At 42.2% G+C, this 27,565-nt stretch overlaps 1 protein-coding gene and 2 pseudogenes across 1 annotated transcript in view; 2 read left to right on the plus strand and 1 right to left on the minus strand.

Moving 5' to 3' along the window:
- Nucleotides 1-27,565, minus strand: part of LOC103271023 (dipeptidyl aminopeptidase-like protein 6) — a 416,180-nt gene that overhangs the window by 94,936 nt on the left and 293,679 nt on the right. The gene's annotated exons all lie outside the window — the stretch shown is intronic.
- Nucleotides 15,681-17,387, plus strand: LOC110596524 (annotated as a pseudogene).
- LOC110596521 lies at nucleotides 26,410-27,476 on the plus strand (annotated as a pseudogene).

Here is a 27,565-nt window from a genome sequence, read left to right on the forward strand (position 1 = left end):
TGAGGCGGAAGGATCGCTGGAGCCCAGCAGGTCGAGGCTGCGGTGGCCGGGAGCGGCCACTGCACTCCAGTCTGGCCAACAGAGTGAGACTCCAACTCAAAAAAATAAATAAATAAATAAAACAAAATAAAATAAAATTGTCTTTGGGACAGTAAAAAAATACATAAAAGGAATATGATCCAGAAAGTTTATATTTCCCCTAAGAGCTAGCAAATTGGAGTAAGTCACAAGCAAAAGAATAAACAGCTCTGGTTGGGACGAGAGTTCATCCATGAGATGGTTTTCAAAGAAAATGTTTGACCTTGTAGTGAAGGGTAGAGTAGAAGTGCCACAACTGAGATGAACATTCACCAAGGCATGAGAGACTGAAGATAATAGTTTTGAGCCCAGGTTCAATCATTTTGCTTTGTACATTTGTGCTCACGGTGAAAGGAGAGAGTAGGGTCGAGTCTTAGAGATCCACGCTTGAGTGGAGAGATCTGACTGAGAAAGAAAATAAAAGTTCTTGCCTCAGCTCTGCCACGAATTTTCACATAACCTCCTGAGTTACATTTCCTTTCTGTAAAAAATGAGGATAATATTTTCTACCTTGTCACCTTCATGTGGTTGTTTTGTGAAATAAAAATGGTAACCAATATGAGAGCACTTTATAACTCTAAAATGGAATGGTGGTCTTTTAAACAGACCTATGAGGCTGCCATCTGTACCCATTGTGGGGCCTTCGTTTGTCATTGATTTGACATTATGTGGGGGGAAACAGCTGAGTTCTCTATCAAAGCATCAACATGCTCTTTTGTTCACTTTGGTTGCATTTATTTGTAAGTATGCATTGCTATATAAAAATGCTATCAGCAAATTTCACACCATGCACATGCATGGGCTTTATCACTCCAAGAATAAAGTGCAGCGACCCTCCAGCCCTGCTAATGAGAGAGCCCAAACCCACTGTTGCAGGGTTGCTCTCAAAGTGGCTGTTTCCAGAGCATCTATGCCAGTTAGCCTCTTTATTCCAGGGTCCACGACAACATTAATTATTAGCACTAAAGGTGGTGGTTTTATGGTAAGGTCTCTAAAGATGGACATACCAAATAGCACTTCACAAAATTAAGATTAACAGTGACATGAGGCACCATGAAAAAACAAACAAAAGAACAAGTTTCATAAACTTCCGTGAGCATCCTCACTCACTTAAAGATGCACACAAGTTGTGCTAGCCCATTCTCAGTCACAATGCGGAGGAGCTGAGTGCCAGAAAATAAAAAAAGAAGGCAGTGCATGTCATCTGTTGTTAGATTCCTTGAATTACAAAGAAGTATTTGGCAAGATTTTTACTGGAATTGTGTTCAATTGTTTCCAGGGGATAACTGCAGCCTTTTGTCTAACAGAGTTGCTGTAATCTATTTATAAGGTTGTTAATTTCATGCACCAGTGTTTTGTTGTTGGAATCTGTGACATCAACAAACTCAGGCTGGCAGCTGGAAACTCAGCAATGATCTGGTAGCTCTCATTTTGCGGCATTTGGGAGCTATACAGTGGCCAAGGACAGTTTGTAACAAACTGCATAACATGAAAAAAATATTTTGCTCTGCATAGTTTACACCTAGAAGTTCAATTTTAGGTTGTTTCCATGAGTTAATTTTCTCTTTTACTTTCTTAGTTTATTTTTTTGAGTTGGAGTCTCACTCTGTCGCCCAGCCTCAAGTGCAGTGGCATACTCACGGCCATTCCAGCATTGACCTGCAGGTGCCGGCAATTCTTCCACCTCAGTCTTCCAGGTAGTGGAACTACAGGCGGGTGCTACTACACCCAGCTAATTTTCGATTTATTGTAGAGACGAGGTCTTGCCAAGTTGTCCAAACTGGTCTCAAACCCATGGGGGCTCAGGCAATCCACTAGCCTCTGCCTCGCAAAGTGTTGGGATTATAGGCTGAGCCACTGAGCCCAGCCAATTTTCTTTTTTTACTTTCTAAAGTGGTTTTTATCTTATGAAGTGATGACTTAGCTATGTTTTCTTGGTAGGAAAATCAGAACTTGAGATTTAATTGTATTTGTGAAATGTAAGCAGTTTTGCATATTAACAGAAAATCTTGGTTTGTAATTTGGTCTTGATTTTGATAAAAAATCATCTCACTGATTTAATAGAAGTCTATCCAGAAGACAATTACCAAATGTAATTTTTTTCTAAACTATTTCCCATGTATTGAATTTTGTCTCCCGAAAAAAGATACATTGAAGTCTTGACCCCTAATAGCTTTGCTTGTGCCTTTGATTGGAGACAGAAACTTTACAGAGGTGATCAAGTTAAATGAGGTCATTCCTTAGCTAGACTGACAAAGAAAAAGAGAGAAAAAGCCCAAATAAACACAATCAGTAATGCAAAAGATAAGTCACAACTGACCCTGAAGAAATACAAAAGATTATCAGAGACTACATGTAGATGTGTATGGAAACAAACTTGAAAACTTAAAGGAAATGGAGGATTTTCTGACATCACACAATCTCCCCTGGTTGAAACAAGAAGAAATCAAGACCCTAAACAGACAAATAACAATCCAGGAAATTGACTATATGATAAGAAAACTAACTACAAAAAAAGTCCTAGACAAGATGGCTTTCCAAAGGAATTCTACAAAACATACAAGGAGGAAATGATACCAATCCTATTTAAAGTATTCAAGGCAATTCAGAAAGATGGAACTTTCCCCAAATCATTTTATGAAGCTAATATCACCCAAACCAGGTAAAGATCCAGCAAGGAAGGAGAACTACATGCCAACAGCCTTGATGAACATAGATGCTAAAATTCTCAGCAAGAGCCTAGCAAACTGGATCCAACAACACATCTCAAAAATCGTCCACCATGACCAAGTAGGCTTCATCCCCAGGATGCAGGGTTAGTTCAACATTCACAAGACCATAAATGTAAATAAATATATCAACAGATGTAAAAACAAAAACCACATGATTATATCATTAGATGCAGAAAACATTTTTAATAAAATCCAGCACCCTGTCTTGATAAAAACCCTTGAACATCTGGGCATAGATGGAATATACTTCAAGATAGTAAGAGCCATCTACGAGAAACCCACAGTCAGCATACTGCTAAACAGACAGAAATTGGAACCATTTCCTCTGAAAACCGGAACAAGACAATAATGCCCACTCTCATCCTTCCTTTTCAACATAGTTTTGGAAGTCCTAGCTAGAGCAGTCAGACAAGAGAAGGAGATCAGGGGCATCCAAATAGGAAAAGATGAGTCAAATTATCCCTATTTGCAGAAGACATGATTCTATACCTCAAAACCCCAAGAGAATCTGTCAAAAACATCCTTGCACTGATAAAGGACTTTGGTAAAGTCTCAGGCTATAAAATAAATGTGCAAAATTCAGTCGCATTTCTATACACCAACAATAAGCAAACAGAAACCCAAATAAAAACACAATCCCATTCACATTAGTCATACAAAAAAAGAAACACCTTGGAATGTTCCTAACCAGAGAAGTCAAAGACCTTTACAATGAAAACTACAAAACACTGCTCAAAGAAATCAAAGATGACACAAACAAATGGAAAAATAGTCCATGCTCATGGATTGGAAGCATCAACATTGTTAAGATGTCATCCACCCAAGGCAATCTACAGATTTCATGTAAACCCATTAAATTATGGCAGTATTCTTCTAAGACCTGGAAATGACAACACAGGTATTCATATGGAAACATAAACAATCACAAATAGCCAAAACAATCCTCAGAAAAACAAAAAACAAACGAAAGTGAGAAGTATCACACTTCCAGATTTAAACTTTATTATAAAGCTACAATAATTAAAACAGCCTGGTATTGGTACAAGAACAGGCATATAGAACAATGGAACAGGATAGAGATTCCAGAAGCAAAACCTCAATTTCTCAACCAACTCATCTTCGACAAAACCTCTACAATCAACAACTGGGGAGAGGAGAACCTATTCAGTAAGTGATGCTGGGAAAACTGGCTGACCACATGCAGAAGATTTAAACAAGACCCCTATCATTATACACAAAAATCAACTCTAAATGGATCACAGTCCTAAACATAAAAAACCTCAAACTATAAGAATCTTAGAAAATGCAGGAGACACCCTTATGGAAATTGGAACTGGCAACCACTTCCTGATCAAAACCCCAAGTGCCCATGCCATAAGACATCAGATAGACAAGTGGGACTGCATCAAACTGATAAGCTTCTGCAAAGTCAGAGAAACCATCAAGAGAACAGGGAGACAATCCACAGACTGGGAAAAAAATACTTGCCAACCGTATGTGTGACAAAGGCCTAATATCTAGGATCTACAGGGAACTCATATGTGCCAAAAATAATAAAACAAACAGCCCCATTACAAAATGGGCAAAAGATATGAATAGACACTTCTCAAAAGAAGACATACGAGCAGCCAACAGACACATGAAAAAATGCCCAGCCTTATTAGTCATCAGGTAAATGCAAATTAAAACCACACTGAGACACCACCTAACTCCAGTCAGGTTGGCCATCATCAATAACTCAAAATACAATAGATGCTGGAGAGGATGCGGGGAACAGGAAATACTTCTACACTGTTGGTGGGAGTGTAATCTAATATAATGTCTGTGGAAAACAGTGTGGTGATTCCTAAAAGATCTAAAAATTGACCGTCCATATGAGGCCCCTACTGGGAATATACCTGGAGGAACTCAAATCACTCTATGAAAAAGATACCTGCACACGTATGTTTATTGTAGCATTGTTCACAATAGCAAAAACATGGAACCAACTGTACTGCCCATTGAAAAAGGACTGGATTTAAAAATGTGGTATATATACATGATGGAATATTACATAGCCATAAAGAAGGACAAAATCATGAACTTCACAGCAACCTGAATGGACTCAGAGTCTATAATACTGAGTGACCTATACAGAAACAAAGAACTGAGTATCACATGTTCTCACTTATAAGTGGACCTTGAACAATTATCATAATACTATAAGAAAAGGATTGGCAGTAGTGGGACACTTCTGGAGGTGGGGATCAGCATTGGCAGTAGTGGAAATCTGTGGGGGGGGGTCACATCTCATCAACAAGGGTACCTGCATAATGAACATTTGTATATCTAACCCTGAATTATTGTACCCCACATCTTTTAAATAAATAAATAAGTAAGGTCATTAAGGTAGGCCTTTATCCAATATGACCGATGTCCTTATAAAAAGGGAAAGTTTGGACACAGAGACAGACATGTACACAGGGAGAAGGCCACCTGAAAATGAAGGTAGAGATTGGGGTGATGCATTTACACACCACGGAATCCCAAATATTTCCAGAAAACCTCCAGAAGTTGGGAGAGAAGGCTGGAACAGATTCTCCCTCACAGCCACAAAGGGTGAGGACAACTTGATTTCTGATTACTGGCCTCCAGAACTGTGAGACAATAAATTTCTGTTCTTCAAGCCAGCTGGTCTGTAGTACGTTGTTATGATAGCCCTAGCAAAGTAATATACTACTCAGATTGCAATTCCGGTGTTGAGTCAGGAGATACCAACATGCAATCATGCTTCTGTTGCCTATATTGCTCTTTCTTCCTCTCTCTCCCTTTATCTCTGTCTCTGTCTGTATCTCCCTCTCTCTGCCTCTGTCTCTGTCTCTCTCACATTGTGCTCAAATCACACCAGCTTTCAGTGCCCTGATTGTCTCACCCCAATGCCTTTTTGTATGTAATTCCCTTTGCCTCAAAGTACTAAGAAGTCCTAGGCAGCTTCTTCGTGACTTTTAGAATTTAATGACAGTGAGACAGTTTATTAGACAATCACCTTACAGTGACATTAGCCAATTATTAGATAATAGCCTCACGAATACTTTATTCATACCCTTCTTTCTACCTCATATTTTAAAATTCCCTAAAGTAAAACAAATGGACCAATAAAAATAATTCCTTTTAGAAATATAATGAAATGAATTTTATCTCAAGTAGAGTCAGGTGCTATTATTTTCCCAAAATTGTTCTGATTTGCCCTATTTGTCTGGCTAAGATTCCGACCAGCATTTTAAGGGCTTTTTGTTCTTAGGCTCTGTTTACAAAGCAGCAAATTTCTCAGCATTGACACTATTTCTTCAATGCTTCCTCCACTTTGGTAATTTCATCCTTGCCTCCAGAACACTTGAGACCTCCCTCTCTCTTAAACGACAACATGTTCCAACACATTCCTGCTTCAAGGCCCAGCTCCCTGTCCATTTTCTTTTTGAAAGCCTTCCTCATAAAAATCCCATCTTTCAGTTGCTTTCCATTGTATCAACACCTTTGTATGCAGTGAACATAAAGACATCATGGACATCCTTTAAAATTTTCTCAAAATTGTGCTCAAATATCTTTTCTTTTTTTTCTTTTTCTTTTTCTTTTTTTGTTTAAGACAGGGTCACACTGTCTCTCCTGGCCTGGAGCATAGTGGTGCTATCCTGGCTCACTATAACCTCTACCTCCTGGGCTCAGGCAATCCTTTCTCCTTAGCCTTCCAAGTAGCTGGGACTATTGGTGTGTGCCACCACACCCAGCTATTTTTTTATTTTTTGTAGAGACAAGGTCTCATTATGTTGCCTAGCCTGGTCTCAAACTCTTGGGCTCAAGCAATCCTCCCACCTCAGCCTCACAAAGTCCTGGGATTACAGGCATGAGCCACTGTGCCCGGACTCCAATATCTTCACAATTAACAGCAGTGACGGTAGGGATCAAGGTGCTATAGACGACGCTCCTGCCACAGCTGGAATGTGAATTCCTGGCATGCAGGAGTTAACGCCTTGCCTTCTCCACTTCTCAGAGCACCTAACTCAGCATGCAGCCAGTAGGAGACACTCAAGGCATTTTTCACTAAAGCATGAAGAAAAAAATGGAACAGTTTTACATCAATCGTTTTTGTAATTTGGGTCAAATGCCCTTTTGTTTTTCATGACTAAAATGAATACCTGATCCTGGAAAAAAGTAAGTACAGTGCTGTTCTAAATGTGAGAATAAGAGTTTTTATATACAAAGAAAAAGGCATCGAAGTGCAAACTCCACATGAATGTCTGAGCCTATCAGGCACACTATGTTAAAGAAAAGTACAGCACAGCCTCCTTTGTAAATAAAGGCCATTCTTGCCTCTGCTCGCCTTACTTTTCCCCTCTATTGAATGAATTGCGAGAAGACAAGGCTTTTTAAATTGGCAAATGGGTGGCATTGTTACCATCCACTTCCTGACCGCAATATGTAAAGGCCCACCTGAGATTTTTTTTTGACATTCAGTATAACCGCGTAAAAAGAAAACTTTTAGCCTACGCAAGTACATGACTCACATTTAAGAAAATTGCATCCATTGATAATCCTAGAATGGGTGGCCTTTACTCCATGATTGAAGTCACTCCCATTAAAGATGACAAAACAGAAGCCCAGAGAGTTCCAGCAACTTCCTCAAGGTCAAACTAGATGTCAGGAAAAGGAAGAAGCTAATAAGAGACCGAGGCGGGAATACAGCAACAGTGGAAGGACAGGTGGAGGAAGATGAATGGAGCAGGAAAGGAAGTCAGTCAGAACATGAGCAGAGCTATGGTAGCTGAATGCCCTCCATCCACATGAGTTTTAGTAACATTCCACATTACAGAGCTGTCTTTAAATCCATCAACATCAAATAAAAACTTTACCATCAATGCCAAAATAAATCAATCATACAACTGGAGTTACACACACACACACACACACACACACACACACACACACACACACTCCATAAAAATATTAATGCTATGTCCTTATAAACATACCCAGCTCCCAACCTGGGTCTGGAAGACACATCTGAACAATCCACAGTGGCTCTATTCATGTGGCCTATCCAGCGACGCAGGAAGAGCTGATGTTCAGGCAGGCTCCTGATCTGGTCTAGACAGAACTAGAATCCTATTTGAAAGTCACAGAGCCACTTCATCCTACTTTACTAGTTGGAAACTTACCCTCGATAGTTTAGTGCGACTTCAACATTGTGGTAGGTGGTGTGGGGCCAGGGTGGAGGGAATAGCAAAGACAATAACTTTAAAGTACTTAAAGTTGGGAATCAGATATGAATATTAAGGAAGCTAAATAAAAATGCAAGAGTAGAAGCTGGGCTTGGTGGCTCAGCCTGTAATCCCGCATCTTGGGAGGCTGAGGTGAGTGGATTGCCTGAGCCCGCGGGTTTGAGACCCACCTGGGCAACTTGGCGAGACCTCATCTCTACAATAAATCAAAAAATCAGCCGGATATGGTAGCGCATGCCTGTAATTCCGACTACTCAGAAGGCTGAGGCGGAAGGATCGCCAGAGCCCAGCAGGTCGAGGCTGCGGTGGCCGGGAGCAGTCACTACACTCCAGTCTGGGCGACAGAGTGAGACTCCAACTCAAAAAAAAAAAAAAGAGTAGATACTATTAAATGCCAAAGAACTAGAGAGGCAGCAAACACTGTGGGAATTTAATGTCACAAACAGTATCTGGAGATAGATGATCTGGGTAAAAGGGACAACTATCGATACCTATAGGGAAATTAACTACCTGAATACCTATCTTTTACCCATTCATTCAGAAAGTAAGCATTTAGCTTATACAGTGGGGCAAGAAAATGAGGCTACAACAATGAATAAGGCACATTCTCTACCTGCAAGAGGCTTGAGTGTAGCAAGGGATATGGATCCCACCTCCCAACACGTACTCCTGAGATCCGTCATGCAGTTTTGGAAATAGCACTAATAGATGGTCATAAGAAGAATGATTGACTTCTGGTGGTATGCTTTTACAACACAAACATTTCCATCCAGAATCTACTTAGTGACCCATCTTTATGAATGATTTCTCCATACATGAAAATCACCTAGACAAGGGAACCCATAGGAATCTCACGACACCTAGAGTAATCCTTTAGTTTAAAGAATTATCAAAATCCATTGGCTTGGAAGGTAAGGGGATATGCCATCGTTTCTAAAATGTCTCCCTAGGAGCCTGAATATATGGCACACTTACTTGTTGAGAGTTCCTCGTGGTTCATCTGCCCATAAGTAGGCTGCTTTAAGAGTGTAGATTATGCATATCATGTAATAGGGATGATATTATTAACTTGTTCTCAAAAGTTTTATGATGATAATATGTAATGGCAGTACACGCTATAGCTATGAAAATATCGTCCATTTTACTAATGGGATCTTTTGTGTGTATGACTTGGGTCCATGATTAAGCAGCAGAGAGTTTTCCATTTGAGCTCCCCCAGTACCTAGAACACAGCCATGCACAGGGAAGGGGCTCAGTTCCTATGAATTCCTCAGGTGTAGCCAGAAGCATCGCCCCTACTCCAGAGCTGGCATAAGACTGGGGCTCAGAGGCAGAGAAGTCCATTCTTCTGGAGACACACGATCCATTTTTTCCCCATTTAAACACACATTGGTGGCAATTAGCATCTGAGAGAAGATGCATGACTTTTTAAAAAAAATGTACATGCCCTAAGATTCTGAATAAACAGTTTGCTAGAGCTTACAATTGCTGCTCCAATATCTAAGTTAGACCAATTCATAATTTGAACAGCATAACATATGAGCACAATTCAAGTTTTAAAGTAAAATCCCATATATTTGGTTTTTCAAAGATTCATAGAAAAGAAAATCTGCTCTGTGATCCCAGGAAGGTAGCTTTCATGCCCTCAGAATTATTAACAATGCAAAATGCATTATTATTCTGTCAAGTTTTGTGCTGTTCTGCTTTCCTCCTGCCAAGTAAATCAGAATCTAGCTGGACTGGAGCTATTAATCTCTGATTCTAACAGAGTGTGGTAAACTACATTTATGCCTGATGTAAATACAACCATTGGTATGGGGATGCTGATTAATTTGCAGTATCTGTAACACCTGTCAGGTGCTCTCACAGGGCATCATACCCTGCCAGCGATAATATTACACAATTAACTGCAGGGCCTGGAAAGTTAATTGCATGTGCAGCTCCTTCCCATCACATCTCAGTTCCAGCCTCGTTCTTGTCACGAGAAGGCTTTAGCCTAAAGCCTGAATAACATGTGTAAGGCTTACAGAGGTGTGTTTCCACTCTTATTTCAACACCTTTGCACCAGCCTGTCAAACAGGAATATTGATTAGGAAACAAGTTGCATTCCCCCTAGACCGTCTCTCCTCTCCTCCTCTGGTGCTCATTTTGTGAGACTGTATTCAGGGTAATTTGGTAACAGGGTGAGTGGGGAATTCAAATCTGCTGGGGAAAGTGGCCATGTGCCTGTCTCTGTGTGTGGCTTCTAGAGATGACATGCTCAATCATCATTCTGTTTGCTTGTCTGGAACATCACACACTGCAGTGCCACTGGCCTGGTCACCATCCCTTTGATGCGCAGAGCTCAGTACAGCACTGGAGGCTGGGTGTCACTGTCCCTAAAGCCCCTCCTTGGATCACAGGAGTTCACTCCCACTTCCACTGGGTCTCTGCTTCCACGAGACTTCCTCCAAAGGCTGTACCTGCTCGTCTTCCCTCAAGTGACTCCTTTTGCTCTCTTTTACCTTACCTCAATTTCCTGCAGAGGTATCTCCCAACCTGACATACAATATTTATATATATGGACGGTTTCTCTCCAGTAAGATGTAAGATCCATGAGAGCAGGGGTTTCATCCATTTTGTCCCTGTGTGTACCAAGAGCGCCTGGTACAGGTTCAGGGCTGAATAAACCGCCATTGGATAAACAAACGCACATGGACAAACAGGGGCCAGGTACCTGCAGGAGAACAAAGAGCCTGGTCTTGCCCATCTCTGCCATAGGCTTGTCTTTTTTTTTTGTCATAATTGCACCACTGCAGTAGCTACTGCCAGGCTGCTGTCTTACCAGATCCTTGTCTGTACCAGCAACAGATTCCAGAGTCAGGGCATCCAAGTCCTCATCCTGCTCCTTCCAAACTCACTCTATGACCTTGAACACAAAGAGATGATCTAACATTCCTTGAACTTCAAATTTTATTCCCAAATTCACGCCTTTTGGAATCTGTTCATAGTAGAACGGCCTTTTTTCCCCCTAAAGAAGTGTAGCCAGGGCTTGCAGCTGGTGATGCATTTGGCAGCTGTGGTCTCCTCTGCTGGATCAGGGCCTGAGGCTGTTTATATTTAGATAGTGGAAATGCTATTGAAACAGCAAAGCCCTTAATCGTCACAGTTCCACTCCCAGCATGCAGTGGGGTGAACAAGGTGATCCACGGATCTAAGGAGTTGTACGCCCTCTGTTCCCTTTTCCCTTGTCTCCTTCCAGACTTTTAATTATCTCACTCTCTTCCCAAAGAGAGGCTATTGGGAAATAATGACAGTAAATCTTCCTCTGATGGTTATCATTATCACCACCATAATTATCTTTGACATTGTCAGCACCATAATTAACACGGTTATTGGCATTGTCCTTGTTATTGCTGTTTTCTTCTTCATTCCTTATGACCACAAGCACCACCATCACAACTGTCACCCTCATCATCAGTTGCTATCATGAGGTCTGTAGCCATGATTCAACTGTGTCTTAACCCAAATCTCTAGCAAAAGCTCCTTTCCTGTACCAGAAGCCTTCTGCAGTATAAAAACTCACCATGGACATATATAATGGTGAAATAAGGAATCCCAGGGGACATGTGTGGTTGTCCTTCTAGTTTCTCGTCACTAACTTTTATTTCCCCTTCCCTAATGGTCTTTGTGGTTACATCTTTGCACCACTGGTCTAGAAACACAGTGCCAACAATAAATGACAAGATGCTTAAAGGAAGGCATAACTAATCAACCTCTATTTCACTTCCTAATCTACCTTGTTTCCTTCACTGCCATATTCCAGAGTCTAGGATGGTGCTTTGTCCACATTTCCTGGTTTACTATTCCCACCACTGTGGTGTAATGGGTGATTGACTCTGGCCATCTTGTTCTTTATGGAGGATGTCTGTATGGTCTGAGGCAGAGTAGGTAGTTAATAATCATTAACAGAATGGATTTTCCAGTTTGAGTAAAAAATGGTGTCTGCTTAATAGTAAATAAAGACGCATTGCTGAGCTTAACTCTTATATTTCAAATGCAAACGTAACGTGGAACATTCTCTTTGTTTAGAATAAATTAGAATGTTGTGATACTGAGAGATTCTAAAAAGACAGTAGAAAATGATATGAAAAAAAGATTTGGATTTTCATGTTGGTTTTGCTTTATCTCTACTCTATGTGCTTTCTTGGAATTTGAGTGGTTGGAGATACACTACTGGGCAGCATGGACCATTTTGCCAAGCAACAACCATTGCAGTTATCACTGCAGGATCATATGCATTGTTTTGCACATCTTATTTTAATAAGTCAATGATACCTGAGAGGAAAAAAAAGTTTGCTTTTTCCCAACTGGGGGACAGGGTGTAGATACTGAAGGAAACATCATCTTCTTTGGTCCTGTCCTCTGCACACCCTCTCCCCATTCATGCTCATAAAACCAAAAACCTCAGTTTGAGAAAGGGCCACTAGTACAGGTTAGGTATGCATAGACAAATTTCTTGTAGCCAGGTTTTAGAAAACTAGTCCAACCTCTATGGAAAACTGTGTGGAGAATTCTAAAAGAACTAGAAATTGATCTTCCATATGACCCAGCACTTCCCCCACTGGGAATATACCTGGAGGACCTCAAAATCATTCTGCAAAAAAAGATACCTGCATACGTATGTCTATTGCAGCACTATCCACAACAGCAAAAACATGGAACCAACTGTACTTCCCACCAAAACTGGACATGATTTTAAAAATGTACATATACTCAATGGAATGTTACGCAATCATAAAGAGGGACAGACATATGGACTTTGCAGCAACTTGGATGGATTTAAGAGTCTATCACACTCAGTGATCTATCACAGAAACAAAGAACTGAGTACTACATGTTCTCACCCATAAGCGGACCCTGAACAATTACCATAATACTATAAGAAAGGGATTGGCAGTAGCAGGATACTGTTAGGGGAGGGTGGAGGACACAACATCAATAAGGGTACCAGGCAAAGTGGGGACCAAAGGGAGACCCAAACTTTATCTGTATGATGACCACTTATATACCTAATCCTGAATTGTACCCCACATCTTTAAAATGAAAAAGTGTTTTTTTAAAAGCAAATAAAAAAATACTATATTTGAAAGAAAAGAAAACAAAGTATCCAGACATCTGCAGGCTGAACAGCCCTTCGGACTGGAATGAGAAATCAATGTGGTCTCCAGTCCACCCCACCTCCTCGGTTCACCAAAGGAAAACTCCATTAAGGTAGCTCTCAGATCAGGAATAAAAAAGTCATAGAAATGATCATAAGAAATCTTTTAGCTCTCTGCAAAAGATAGTGTAGTCTGGAAACTGTCCATTCCTCCCATCAGAGGCAGAGAAATGTCCATCTCTCCAGAGCAAGGGTTACCTGGGCTTCACCCTCTTTAGCATATCAATCATTGTGGAGGTATATCAGGCCTATTGTGAAAAGCAAAAGGTGCAGTTGCTCTTACCCATGCCAGCTTTGGCACGTCTCTCTATCTTTCTCCTCTTTTTTCTCCAATAAACTTTGTTTTAAAACTTTGCTGGCCAATCTAAAATTCATTTTAGGGTTGAGCCAAAGAATCCACGAATTTTGTGTCACACCCCACCCAGTATCAAGTTTACATAAGAAGACAAGAAGATTAGACAGGATGAGATTTATGTGAAGAATGAAAACTCACATTCATTCACTAATTTACTCAATTCATTTCTTCAGTCATTTATTCAGATTCTTGACAAGGTGTATGCAGGGTGACCACACTATTAAGGAATCTAGAATTGTGTTCTGGGATACTTGCTCAGCTGAGCAAAGGAAAGATGAAGGATGCATAAAAGAGAGCTGTCCACAAATATCTGAAGGTTATCAAGTAACAATGAAGAAAATGTATTTACTGTTGCTCTAGACTGTACCTCCTAATAGTGTAGCCATTAGCTACATGTGGCTATGTAATTTTAAGTTAATTACAATTAAATAAAATTACAAATGAAGTTTTCCAGTCTTATGGCCACATCTTATGTACTCAAGAGCCACGTGTGGGTAGTGCTACCATCTTGGATAGTGCAGTGTTAGACTACTTCCATTTTTGCAGAAAAGGCCAGTGGGCATGGCTATGTAAAAGTTGGAAAGAGATACAGCATTCGGTAAGTTTTTAAAAATAAACTTAAATTTTCTAAAGAAGAACTTTGGGAAAATTAGAACCGTCTAGTCTGGGGAGAGGGTGGTCTGCAAGGATGAATTTTGTGTCACCTGAATGAAGTCATGAGAGCCTGCAGTGCTCACTCCCAGAGATGGCGTGCTGGACAAGAAGATTAGACAGGGTGAGATTTATGTGAAGAATGAAAACTCACATTCATTCACTAATTTACTCAATTCATTTCTTCAGTCATTTATTCAGATTCTTGACAAGGTGTATGCAGGGTGACCATACTATTAAGGAATCTAGAATTGTGTTCTGGACAGTGACTTGGGCACCTGCCAATATATCTTCAGTCTCAAAATCCTATGATGCTATAAACTGTAGATTATTTTAAAATCAGCACATGAAAAAGTATATATTCACGCTAAGAAAGGTAGAGAAAGGGAGAGTTAGGAGGTGCCTGGTCCATGTGCATTCAATGAATAATTTTCATAAGCAGAAAGGATTCGGGGGCTAGTCATGACTCCTAAATGAAATTCCAAACAAGAACAGAAGCTAGTGAGTATACCTCACCCAACTCTACCACTCAACAAAACAGCAAAATAAACATTAAACAAAAAATAATCAACAAACCTAGAAACACACTCAGGTGATGGCTAAAAGAAAGATGTGAGCACAGATTTGAGCATCCAAATTCTGTTCATAAATGACTTGGAAAGAATAGACTAATATATCAGAGTTTAATAAGTTTCCTGCTCACTATTGGAGAAAATGTTTATCTACCAAGTAACTGTGTGCACATCAGAATTTGCATGCAATACATATAAGGACAATTGCTAACCTTAGACACAAAGAGAAAGACCAAATATTATTTTAAAATTAAATTTTGATTTAATTTACAAAACAATTTTTAAAGAATACATACATTATTAATTCAGTGAGTCCCATGAATATTTAGTTTCTAGAGAAAAGTTAGCTTTTTTATTTAACTGGACATTAAAAAAATTTCCTGCATCTGTGGTAGACAAAGTATAACCCATTGGATAAAGTCCTCGAACAAATCATTAGCTAACAGAAAAGGCAAAGACAAGTCACAATAATGAGAAACCTAGGATAAGGGTTACTTCTCACTGTAACAGTTAGGAAAATAATTTAATATGCGAGTCCTGGAGCTCTCAGGTGTATATTGTATTCTGAAGAGAGACATGCTGATCTAACATCATGTTGCCAGAGGGCTCATGAAGAAATCAAGGAGAACCAGTGTCTTTACCATGGATCATAAATTAAATATTCACAGGTGTTTATTGTCAGCATCTCTTAGAACAAATCATTTTAACTAGTGAAGGATCTCTTCCTCCTGAGGGGGACACTTCTGGAGGCATCTAGTGATTGGGGCAGGATGGAGAAAGCCCTATTCACTAGGCTTCTCTCAACCCTTCTCCCTCCTCCCCCACCTCCAGTGTTTAATGAGCACAACCTGCGCTGGCAGCAAGGTTTTCTCTTTGGCTCTCTGGCCTAAAATCTGCCTGAAGCTATCCTCCATTATCACCAGGGTGAGCAGATACAATGGCCCTGCTACACACACATTAATGCTAACAGTGCTGCCCACCGACAGCACTGCCGGTAAGCAAAGCCTGCTGCTGTTAGCCATCCTGCCTCCTGGGACTCTGCTGCCAGCTTCTGACTAGTTCCTCGCATGGAATATCTGAAAGAGATCCCCCTTGTACACAGTGAACAGGTGATGCTGTGCTGTATCTGTCAGCTGCGGAGACATGTTCACACAAAGCTGTGAAGAGGGAGAGACAGCGATGTAATGAAAACTCTCTCTCTCTCTCTCTCTCTCTCTCTCTCTCTCTCTCTCTCTCTATATATATATATATATATATATATATCCCTGCGAGACAAGCTGGGTTGCAAGCTTGACTTTACTACTAATGAGTCACATGATTTTGGATGAGGAACTTCAACTTCCCGGATGTCACTTTCTCTTCATCTATAAAGTGGGAAATGGGAAGGGTCATCTTGGGTCCATTTCAGCTCTATGGCTCTAGGATGATCCTTTGACTAAGCATGGGAGGATGGGGATTAAGAAATAAAAGCCACGCTATTCCCCACGCCTCACCAACACACAGGAGTCAAAGGGCACATGAGGAGTGTCCAGGTAAAGAATGCGCGTCAGAGCCCACGATCATGATGTCCAATGAGGACGCGGGAACCGTGTTTGGGTCGGGGCCTGGGTGTGCATTTGAAGTAGCAGCGCTGGTTGCGAGAAGGTGGCTGCTCTATCCCAGGGGCATCTCTAGCGCCGTGCAATACTGCCCCGGGGTGGCGTCTGTGCTGGCGCTAAGATCAGGCGACTGAGGAACCTTCTCTTATGAATGGGACACGCAGATGGTGATAGGGTCCTCGCCGCGCAGGGCCGAGCAGCCCACCGCCGGCCCGCAGCTGCCATCATGGCTGCAGCTCGAGTGGTGCACCGTGTTGCAGTGCACGCAGTGCCACGCCATGCTCGGCCACTCGGTGCACCATGCCTGGGACCTGTCGCGGTCCCTTGGGGCCGTGGTCTTCTCCACTGTAACAAATAATGTCGTTTGGGAAGTGCCCTTCCCAGCTGGCATTGAAGGTTCTCTCAAAGGCAGTACTTTCAACCTTTTATTCTGTGGTTCCTGGGAAATTCTCGTTGGTTTCCATCTATTCTACTCACACTGCCCTGGTTACCTTGAGAGGTCACTTCTGCCTTTCCAGTGACAAAATGCTGTGCCACCTCTTAAAAACAAAAACCGTAGTAAGCACATCTGAGATGGATATTCACAATGTACTTCTATCCGAAAAGATTGCAGGCCAGTGCAGTGGCTCAAGCCTGTAGTCCCAGGACTTTGGGAGGCCAAGGTTAGAGGACTGCCAGAGCTAACAGGTTTGAGACCTTGGTGAGACCTCATCTCTACAATAAATCACAAAATTAGCCAGGAGTGGTAGCGTGCGCCTGTAGTTCCAGCTACTTGGAAGGCTGAGGCAGAAGGATCCCTGAGCCCAGCAGGTTGACCCTGGGGTGGTCATGAGTGGCCTAGGTTACAGAGTGAGACTCCAACCAAAAAAAAAAGATTGCAGAGCTGGAAGAGAAGATAGTGCTAATGCATACTTGCTTAGATTCACTAATGAAGATACTGAAGTGACTCCAGAAAACTGACCCAGAACCAAGACCTGAGTGTCAGTTCAGAATTGATTGCTACCTTCAGCAAGTACTATATGTCCTTTTTTTAAAAAAAGACTGACTTCAAGAATGGGGTCAAATGTGGTTTATGTTTACCTCTAGGATGATTTCTTTTCTTTTTTTTAATCAATATTTTTTATTTTGATATTGTGGGGTACAGTTAAGGGTTAGGTATACAAATATGCTTCATTCAGGCCCCCTTGTTGATAACAGGTGTCTCCCCGTCCCCAGACAGATGTTTACTACCATTAGTCCCATCCCCCCCCATGTTTCCCAACACTGTCAGTCATTTTCTTATAGTAGTGCATTGGATTATCAAGGTCCACTATATGAGTGAGAATATGTGATACTCAGATCTTTGTTTCTGTGAGAGGTCACTTAGTATTACAGACTCTAGCTCCATCCAGGTTTCTGCAAAATTCATGATTTTGTTCTTTTTTATGGCTGCATAGTATTCCATCGTGTATATGTACCACATTTTTTAAATCCAGTCCTCTTTTGATGGACAGCGTGGTTGGTTCCAGGTTCTTGCTATTGTGAACAATACTGAAATAAACGTTCGCGTGCAGGTATCTTTTTTATAGCGTGATTTGCGTTCTTCAGGGTATATTCCCAGTAGGGGGATTGCGGGGTCATATGGGAGGTTGATGTTTAGAGCTTTTAGGAATCGCCACACTGCTTTCCACAGAGGTTGCACTAGTTTACACTCCCACCAACAGTGTAGAAGTGCTCCCTTTTCGCCACACCCTCTCCAGCAGTTGCTATTTTTTGAGTTGTTGATAATTGCCATTCTGACTGGAGTTAGATGGTATCTCAGTGTGGTTTTGATTTGCATCTCCCTGATGATTAATGAGGTTGAGCATTTCTTCGTGTGTCTTCCTTTGTGAAGTGTCTGTTCATATCTTTTGCCCATTTTATAATGGGGTTGTTTGTTTTTTTCTTTTCTGCACATTTGAGTTCCTTGTAGATCCAAGATGTTAAGCCTTTGTCAGACCTGGAGTTGGCAAATACTTTTTCCCAGTCTGTAGGCTGTCTTCCTGCTCTCTTGATGGTTTCTTTGACTTTGCAGAAGCTTGTCAGTTTAATGAGGTCCCACTTGTCTATCTTTTTCCTTATGGCCTATGGGTTTCAAGTTTTGTTTAGGAATTGGATACCAGTTTCAATTTCCATGAGGGTATGTCCTTTATTTTCTAAGGTTCTTATGGTTTGAGGTTTTACATTTAGGTTCCTGATCCATTTGGAGTTAATTTTTGTGTGTGGGGATAGATAGAGGTCCTGTTTCAATCTTCTGCATGTGGTCAGCCAGTTTTCCTAGCACTGTTTACTGAATAGGTTCTCCTCTCCCCAGTGATCGGTGGTGGAGGCTTTGTCGAAGATGAGTTGGTTGAGAAATTGAGGTCTTGCCTCTGGAATCTCAATTCTATTCCATTGGTCTATATGCCTGTTCCTATACCAATACCAAGCTGTTTTGATGATTGTAGCTTTATAGTAAAGTTTGAAGTCTGGTAATGTGATACCACCTGCTTTGTTTTTTTTTTTGCTGAGGATTGTTCTGGCTATTCTTGGACGTTTGTGTTTCCATATGAATTCCTGTGTTGTTTTGGAAGAATCAACATTGTGAAGATGTCCATCTTACCTAAGGCAATCTACAGATTCAATGCAATACCTATCAAATTACCAGCAACATTCTTCTCAGATCTAGGCTGATTTCTAAATGATATGTGAAGCTGTCTTTAGCTGAGAAAAAAGAGTCTTCTGTCCAGGTTTTTAAACCATTTGCCTTAAGAACTTATTTTTTCTTCTTATAGTTTCATAAAAGTTATCTCTGAAAATATCTTTGACTATATATTTAAGAATTAGGATGCACTGTTACATGGTTGATCTGAAAATAGAATTGGGATTAATGTTGAGTATTATTAATAGTATTCCTGCATGGAGTAACTGTTATGAATACTGATCATTTTTTTTCTTATGTAAAATATAGATACATAATATTCTATAGATACTACTTAATAAACTGACTGAATAATAATAAAAAAAGAAATAAAAACCAGTGTGGTCTATGGAGGAGGCAGTATTCATATTGGGTCTTTAAGCACAGTACAATATTTTGCATGAAGGAGTGTCTCACTCAGAGCCACTCTGATGGCTACAACACCAGCAACAGGCCATGTGGGATGCACAGGAGGGATGAGGTAGGTGGGAAACTGCAGCATTCGTCAGGGCAAAAGGAGATAAGAGTCTAGACTGAGGTAAAGGCAGTGGGGAACAAAGAGAGGAATATGGTTCCAAACTACTGGGCATGTCATCCAATTTAGCTTAATTCAGGAACAAAGCAGCCACGTAACACATTGGTCAGAAAAGATCAAATGAGTTGATAGCCTATGACTTACAGTCAGAGACCATCTAAATGCAGAACTGACTGTAGCATGTGATGTGTGTGCACTGACCCTGTAAGGATTACTGGTGAGGCTTTGATAATAAATACAACAAGAACCTTCACTCTACTTGTCAGAGTTAAGATCCTCAGCTGTCCTGAACTTGTTTGATGGGTAAAGCCATGATTTAGCAAGAATTTATGGAATCATTTCCCATATTTTTCCTTTCTTGTTCCTATGGCATTCCTTTTTTCTTTCATTTATTCAACAAATACACGCTGATCATTTATAACCTTGCAGGTGCAAAAAGAATAAGGGACAGTTCCATTCTTGAGGTACTCAAAGTGCGGTGGTGAGGGAGACAGCATAGTCAGCAATTAGTGAACTTGACACCTGGGGCACCTGGGGAAGCATTTGCTCCTATAAAAGTTACATTTCTGAACGGAAGAGATCACCAGCTGGATAAGGTTGAGAAGGAGATATACATGGTGAAAACAGCCTGAGCAATGTCACTTGGAACTTATTTAAATGCAAGTAACAGAAAACCCTGTGAGCAGTGACTTAGACAAATAGGGTTAAGTTTTCTAGCACAACAAGTCTAGAGAACAAGGATTGAAAGTATCAGATTGATGGTGCCATTAAGGGCCTGGATTCTACGTCCTGCTCTGGCATCTTCTTCCAAATGCTTTGCTCCCTGTGCTCATCTCCTCAAGCTCCACAGCACCACTGAATTGAAGGTAGAGGCGGGGCCGGGGGAGGGAAGAGAGAGCACTTTGTTCCTTTTTCAAGGTAGCCAAAGCTTTCCCAGAGTTCCCACAGCAAACATCTCCCTTACTTCCATGAGGTCAAAGTCATCGCATTTGGCTCTTATAACTGTGAGACCGGGAAAGTCTGGGGAAATGGGAACTTCCAGGATTCCGATTTGTAGTGACAATTTCACAAGTCTATCCAGATAATAAAACTCATAGAACTGCACACCAAAAAAAGCCGTAAACGTAAAAAAAAGCAAAGAAAAATCCAATTTTGTATCATTATGTAAAAATATGCCTCTAAATAGAAATCAAGAAGACATTTAAGATAGGTTGATGAATAAGGTAACAATAGTCTACCAAAGGCAGCATTTCCACATGCATTCTGAGCTGAGTAATTATAGGGATGTGCTGCAAAGTGTGTTTAAATATTTATAACATGAAAGGCCTCCTTGGTATGAATGGTCTTAAGAAATATTTCAACAGAACATATCTCTTACATGCACGGCTTAACAAAAGTGCATTTAAGAAATTAAAATCACAGAAGCTGAAATTGCTCATTCCCAAGATAGGCTTCCTGAGCAATGTGGGCAAACATTCCATTCACATAAATGCTCACAGCCCAAGAGTGGCCACAGGCAACCACATGCGGAGGACTGGCAGTTCCATTTTGTAATGGAATATGTATTTTCTGAGGACCTATTATGTTTGGGTCAGCCATGTGCCAGGCCACCTTCAAAGATCTTATAGTCTACTGGGGATGGGGACTTATTAGCAGGAAATTAGAAAACTCTATTACAAGTGCTGTGGCCCAGGTGGAAGGATAGCTTGAGGCCAGAAGTTCAAGACCAGCCTGGGCAACATAGTGAGACCCCATCTCCACAAAACAACAACAACAAAATTAGCCAGGCATAGTGGCGAGTGTCTGTAGTCCCAGCTACATGGAAGGCTGAGGTGGGAGGACTGCTTGAGCCCAGGAGTCTGAGGCTGTAGTGATCTAGGATCACACCACTGCACTCCAGCCCAGATGACAGAGAGAGACCATGTTCCTTAAAAAAAAAGAAAATGATGTGAATGTGAACCCTGTGGGTTAATCCTCTGAGAATTAACCTACTCCTATGGAGTCAGAGGCCTCCCACTGAGGAGATTAGAAGGGTGTGGGTGAATTTTGAGGTGAGTAGAGGAGGCAGAGGGAACAGTAAGACCAAACAAAGGTTCCGAGGTGAGAAGGCACACTGTGCACTGTCAGCGATGTATGTGAGGGCAGAGGCGTGTCCACCTGACAAGGGCTCTTCCTGAAGGTAGCTGCAAGAATGGCATCAGGAAGGTGAGAGGAGGAAAAGGGAAGAGGTACAAACTGCAGAATAAGAAATCTGCAGGGAGCTTAGAGAACAGGTTAAAGGTGGTGTGTGTGTGTGTGTGTGTGTGTGTGTGTGTGTGTGTGTGTGTGTGTGTAGGCTGGGGAAGTCTGAGTCAAAGATGTCCCGGGAGGTGAATGTGATTCTTTAGATAACAAATGAAGGTGGGCTGGTCTACTTACTGGCAATGAGGGAGGAGAGAAGGGACACACTCCAATGGCAGGAGAATGGTGATGCTACCTGGGTCGTGGGTAGACACAAGGCCTCTGCAGCATCCTGGTAAAGAGAGGATTGTGCTGAAGGCTTTTCCTAAGGGCTTGATGTCAGCGGCAGGAAGCAGAGTCAATTTGGGGCAAAGTGGATGAGTTTAGTTTGCACATGTATTTGAGGTCCCTCTGGGCTCTCAGTTTGAGGTCCCTCTGGGCTCTCAGGAGATAGCAGTCATACAAGGTCAGAGATCTGGAGCAGAGATGTGATTTGGGGAGTCATCTTTGATTAGATGAGTGCATCTCAAACTTCAATGCCCATATGAATGCCCCATCCAGATCACTTAAATCACATATTCTAGTTTAATTTTTTTTTATTTTTAATTTTAATGGTGTGGGGTACAATTCAGAGTTAGGTATACAAATATTAATTATGCAGGTACTGTTGTTGATGAGGCATAACGCCCCCAACCAACCCCAGCAGTTTCCTGCTACTGCCAATTCTTTTCTTATAGTATTATGATAATTGTTCAAGGTCCACTTATGAGTGACAGTCCAGTTTATTAGGGTTTGGGCTTAAGTCTGACAGTCAGCATTTCTAGCAGTTTTCCTGGTGAGACTTCTACCATCAATCAGTGGACTGCATTTTGGGTGGCAGCAGCTTATGCAGTAAGTGCAGGGGTAGGTAAAGCTGCCCACAGAAAGTATGGTGCATGAGAAGAAAAGACAACCTTGGACAGCACTCGGGGAAATCCAGTCAAGTCTGAATACGAGTTCCTAACTGACAAAAGAGAGGGAGAGGCAGCCAGAGGACAACCGGGTGTGCAGAACCAAGGACACAAGGAAGAGGGAAGGATGAGTGGCCTCAAATTCTGCCACAAGGCCAAACCACAGGAGGCCTGAGGAGGTTAGTATATGGGCTGAATATTTGTGTCCCCTTAACATTACACAGGAAGAGAACCTTCACCAGAAACTGAACCTGCAGGCACCTGGACTTTGGACTTCCAACCTGCAGAATTGAGAAAAAAATGTCTGCTGGGTAAGCCGCCCAGTCTATGGTATTTTGTTGTGACCGCCTGAGCAGCCTAATACAGGCACCAATGTATTCAGGCACAAGAAGACTGCTGGTAAAATTGAGTAGAGTTTCACAGCAATGGTGGGGCCAAGTAAGTTTCCAGCGAGCTCAGGGGCAGCAGAGTGCCCTTCAAGAGCAGTTGCTTTTCAGAGAGGGAGACCTGGAGTTACAGCCCTGCAGCCCAGCCCTGGAGAAATTGTGCAATCTCCTTAAGCCCCAGTATCCTAATCTGTAAGATGGGAATAATAATCATACTTTCCCCCTAGTTGTTGGGTGACTGAGCACTCAGTATCTGCTTCACACTGTGGGAGACACACAGACCACGATAAGGGTGTGGGAGGTAGGGAGAAGCAGAGGGGAGGAGTCCAGACTCTTTTCTCTTTAGTAGTCTGACTATGAAGGGAGGGGTAAGAAGAAGAGGTGGGTATGGACTGATAACTTTTTTTGTCTTTGTCTTGAGATGCTGGAGATCTGAGTAAATGTAAATGCTTAAGGTACAATGGCAGCTAGGAAGGAGAAATTGAAGTTACAAAATCCAGGAAAACTTGAGATCCAAAGCACAGCCGAGGGGCTCAGGAAACAGGAGGAGGAGGAGGAGGAGAATAGGATGGTGTGGGAGGCCAGCAGGTCAGGGGGTCTCCTCTTCCCAGCCCATTCATTCTACTGTCTCAGCTCCCCCTTCACCAGTGCTACTGTCCAAGAGAGAACTGAGAGGGGCATTGTGTCCTCTTCCAGAAACCCAATGGGTCAGACAAATTAAGCTCATCACAAGAATCTTGGAAACTAACTCATCTCTGTTCCTATCTGATCACAGAAATGCTGTAAACAAGCAATTACGCTCTGACCATGAGCACTGCTAGCTGACACGTGTTTAGTCATCTCCACAAATGCCCTTGCAGCTGACTTTCTGTTTCCATGGTTTTGCAAGGCACTACTATGTCTACACTCCATGACCCTCTGATTCTTAAAGCAAGCACCTTATACGACCTTTTCAACCAGGATGAAGGGCACAGGTGATGGATGATACCTTTAGGAAGTGGCAGAACATCTCTAAATAAATATTTGCAGCAGGGAGGCACAGAAGGGGCAGCCATCATTGAGGAAGAGGAGACTGCCATAAAGACCTGGGGTCCAACTCCCAATTATGCTAAAGCGTAGCAGAGGACAGGTGACCTAATCCTGCTTGAGGGCAGCAACATGTTGGGATACAGAACAACACTCCAAAATCCTGGCTTCCGACAGAGCAGAAGAAGGCAGTCAGAAGGAGGGCAGTGTCCTGTTTACTAGCCTTAGGACATTCTGGGGATATAGGAAAGTCTAAAATGAGGTGCTGTTTATGGTCAGGTACAATACACACACCAAATCTCCCCCTCAAAGAGCAATTATACTGCTCTCTCAGTTTAGAAGTCTCTGCATCTCCAAGAGACATCTTTGCTGCATTATACACATGACTGCTGAGAATATATGCCTGTCTCAAAGGGCTTAAAAGGCTCAGAAAGCTCTTTGTTGTAAATAAAAGCTGGAGCTAATAAGCTCTTACTTTTCAAGTTGGGTCTTGCAGAAAGTTTTGAGAATCTATGAGATATCCTAACTACTCTGTTCCTTGTTGCCTCTCATTTGTCAAACGTGTTTTTTTTTTTTCTTTTGCCTGTTTCTGAAGTCACTGAATTGCCCAGAATAATCACAGGCCCATGTACTGATGCATCTGAGAAGGAAGCAGAGGAGGACTGTGGCGGCCAGGGCTCCTTGACCCTTCCTTCTTTCTCTTCTCCTTCTTGTCTCGTCTTCCTCATTGTTTCGCAGCACAAATCTTCTCTTCTAGTCAATTTTTGATCTTTCATTGCTCCTTCCCCCCTTTACCTTCCCCCAAATGCATGAGCAGACAGAAACAGCCCATGGTTTTTTTTTGAGTTGGAGTCTCACTCTGTCATGCAGGCTGGAGTGTAGTGGCATGTTCATGGCCACCACAGCCTTAACCAGCTGGGCTCAGGCGATCCTTCCACCTCAGCCTTCCAAGTAGGTGGAACTACAGGCATGCACCACCATGCCCAGCAAGTTTTCCTTGATTTATTGTAGAGACGAGGTCTTGCCAAGTTGCCTAGGTGGTCTTGAACCTCTGGACTCAGGCAATCCTCTTGCCTTGACCTTCAAAAGTGCTGGGATTACAGGCATGAGCCACCGCATCTGGCTGCCCATGTTTTAAGCTCTTTCTCCTATTCCCTTGTTTGGATCGAGGACTCTTTTTCACAATTTCTTCCTTTAGAATCCCTTGCTCCTACTCTAAGACTGAGTAGATGCATGCTTCTTGCTCTTTCATTCCCCCTTTCCCCCTCTCCTGGCTAAACTGGGCTCCTGTATACTTGAAAGACTTTCAAGGAACTAGGTGTAGGTCAGTCTGGTACTGGAGACAACAGGGACTATTTCTAAGTTTGGATCTGAGGTCATATTGAAAAACTGTCTGCCACAGGTGCTAAAAAGCCTTATATTGGCAAAAGGGACCATATTCTAAAATCTTAAGTGAACTTTTCTCTCCTTTTTACTGTTTTCTCTTTTTTCTGCCTTCTTTTGTTATGGAAGCACTTTCAGCTCCCCTCAGACACTCTCTGTTGTGTCCCCTCAGACATTTCTCATGACTGCCTCTATTCTTCTGCAGTGATCTTATCAGTAAGGTCCTCTCTCTTCCTCTCTCCATCACCCTAAATTCCCCTCTTCCCTCAGGCTTTCTTCTCCACCAAACCTCCTAGGCTCAAGCCCCTTGTCTTTTCTCCTCTGTGAATGGCTAGAATCCACACACACACATTTTCTGAACTATGGGCCTCAACTCATGTCGAATGTTGGTTTCTAACCCTGACACAGTCTGTACAATATAAGACTTATGAGGCAGACAAATTCCCATGGGCTCCGCAGTCTCTAACTGACAACATTAAGGGCAAGAAGAGAAGATTCAAGGATGCCACCAGAGACCTGGGGCAGTGGAAGAGAAACCTTCAGGCCACATATCTCTGCTCCTCAGAGTTACTAACAAGTTAACAACATGCATTCTACATTTTTCTACTCATCATTATTCACAAAAACTTGAACAGACCAAAGGAAAGTGAATTTTGCCTAAGTGAGTTGCCTCAAATCTTTCCTTAAGAAAATAGAAATTTGTTCTTTGCTCCTCCCATTTGACAGACAGCTACATCTCTCATACAGCACCAGCTGTGTCCCCAAGACACCATGGTGAAGGTGAAGGCTGGAATGAACGGATTTGGCAGTATTGAGTGCCTGGTCACCTGGGCTGCTTTTAACTCTGGAAAAGTGGGTATTGTTGCCATCAATGACCCCTTCGTTGACCTCAAATACATGGTCTACATGTCCAGTACGACTCCATCCATGGCAAGTTCCACAGCATCTTCAAGGTCGAGAACAGGAAGCATGACATCAATGGAAATCTCATTACCATCTTCTAGGAGAAAGATCCTACCAATATCAAATGGGGTGACGCTGGCACTGATTATGTAGTGGAGTTCACCAGCATCTTCACTACCTTGGAGAAAGCTGGAGTTCATTTATGAGGCTGAACCAAAAGGGTTATCATCTTTGCCCTCTCCACTGAAGCCCCTATGTTTGTGACGGAAGTATCAGAACAACCTCGTGATTGTCAGCAATGCCTTCTACACCACCAGCTGCTTAGCTCCCCTGGCCAAGGTCCTCCAGGACAACTTTGGCATTGTGGAGAGACTCATGACCACCATCCACACAATCACTGCCACCCAGAAGACTGTGGATGGCTCCTCTGAGAATCTGTGGTGCAATGGCTGCAGGGTCCTTCAGAACATTATCCCTACATCTACTGGCGCTGCTAAAGCTGTAGGCAAAGTCAAAGTCATCTCTGACCTGAACGGGAAGCTCACGGGCATGGCCTTCCAAGTCCCCACAGTCAATGTCTATTGTGGACCTGGCTGCCATCTGGAGAGACCTACCAACTATGATGACATCAAGAACATGGTGAAGCAGGTATCCGAGGGCCCCTTCAAGGGCATCCTGGGCTACACTAAACACCAGGTTGTGTCCTCCAACTTTTACAGACACCAACTCTTTCTCCTTTAATGCTGTGGCTGGCATTGGCATCAATGACCACTTTGACAAGCTCATATTTTGATATGACAATGAATTTGGCTACAGCAACAGAGTGGAGGACCTCATTGTCCACTGGACCACCAGCCCCATTGAAAATATGAGAGGGAGAGAAGCCTTCAGCTGCTGGGGAGTCCCTGCCATACTCAGTCCCTGGTCACACTGAGAATCTCCCCTCCTTACAGTGTCCATGCCAGACCCCTGAAAAATTGGGAGCCTAGGGAGACCTACCTCATCAAAGCCTCCTGTACTAAA

Source organism: Carlito syrichta, unplaced genomic scaffold (assembly GCF_000164805.1).
Source record: "Carlito syrichta isolate Samal-C Ts95f unplaced genomic scaffold, Tarsius_syrichta-2.0.1 Scaffold108870, whole genome shotgun sequence".
In the NCBI taxonomy this organism is placed as follows: Eukaryota; Metazoa; Chordata; class Mammalia; order Primates; family Tarsiidae; genus Carlito; species Carlito syrichta.